We start from the raw sequence: 1,579 nt of genomic DNA on the forward strand, positions 1-1,579 counted from the left end.
CTTGAGAGCCCCAAAACTTAAATCCTTCAAAAATATAACATAAAATATAGGTTTTAGTTTTTTATAAAGAAATAAATATTATATTTTAAATATTTTTTTAAATATTTTATATTTTAAAATGTTATTATTTTAATATATTATTAATATTATTTTATTATAGATTTTACATATTTAGGTTAATATGTAAACTTTTTTTAGTTTTTAATTTCCAGATCCTCACATAAGATTCTTACATTCAAAATATTTTATGGGAAGACTTACAGAGAAATTTTTTTTTAATTGTACTTTTTTCCAACAGTAATATTTCAACATTTAAAGAAGAGAGCTTTCTTTATTGTGTTTTTATTGCATCTTATAGTATAATCAGGTTATATGTTATACTTCTTCGCAGATATTATAAATTTTCTCGTACATTTATTAATCCATTGATTGATACTTTACTTTCCTTAATTTACTGTGAATTTTGTCCTATATTTTTTAATCCAGTGATTATGACCTTGTGTATCATCAATTCTTCAGTTTTTTTCACCACTTTGTATATTAAAGAAAACAAACTGCAATTGACTGGAACACTACCTAGATTTAGTCTAGTATCTAAAAATCTTATCCACTTTCTTATAATGTTATATAGGTTTTCTTTTTTTTTGTTAAGGTGAAATTAAAATCGTAATATATCCAACTATTCGATTAATTCTACTGTTTATGTTTAGTATTGATTAGTGCTGTAAAGTAACACATGCTTATTTAAGGGGTTCCAACCGCTTATCTACTCTGATGGTCTTACGAAAATACGAATGACAGCTAATGATTGAACACAAAATGTATGATATTATGCTCGAATATTTTTAAGCGGCTCGTATTTGAGCTTTTGTGCTTGATCGGCCCGTGCTTGAACAGTTGATCGGTTCGTTCTTAATCGACTTGTGCTTGAGCAACTGTTGCTTTACCGATTTGTGCTTGAACCAAATGCTCACAACATTTACTCGAATATCAAAATGCTCGATGCTATTAACAGTTTGAACGATATTGGAAGCTATAATATTAATGAATATGCCCAACTTGCTTTTTCGGTCGATCATATGTGTATCTGAAAATATAAAGCTAAATAAATTAATATATTATATTATAATAATATATAAAATATAAGGAAATTTTTTTTTTTATTTTAGATTATGATTATTCTTAATAAAAATAGAAACAAATACCTGTCATCACAGCTCAAAACAAATTAGCTTGATTTATATTTTCTATTGGAAAGTAAAATATAAAAGACCTTTTCAATAGTTCCCAATGATTTTCAATCATTAATTGTTTTTCTTAGCAATTAAAATTACCTCATTTTCTTTTTATACATTTTATACCTTTTAATAAATTTTTTATTCTACATCCTTCTGTCAGGCCATAAAAATTTCGAGCATAAAGCATAATCATTTGCAACATCTCAAGCAGGAGATGCTTATCCTTCATAGATTTGCTGAAGTGTATGTCTAAACTTGACCTTTCGGCTCGACTGACTGGTAACATTTACCATATAAAATTGAAAGAAAAAAAAATCTCTTCACCCTTTTTGCTTTTTGAT

The 1,579-nt window shown here is 26.2% G+C and overlaps 1 protein-coding gene across 1 annotated transcript in view; it reads right to left on the reverse strand.

Moving 5' to 3' along the window:
- Positions 1–1,579, reverse strand: part of LOC119685464 (sex determination protein fruitless-like) — a 421,971-nt gene that overhangs the window by 256,520 nt on the left and 163,872 nt on the right. The window lies entirely within an intron of this gene.

Source organism: Teleopsis dalmanni, chromosome 2 (genome assembly GCF_002237135.1).
Source record: "Teleopsis dalmanni isolate 2A chromosome 2, ASM223713v2, whole genome shotgun sequence".
Lineage (NCBI taxonomy): Eukaryota > Metazoa > Arthropoda > Insecta > Diptera > Diopsidae > Teleopsis > Teleopsis dalmanni.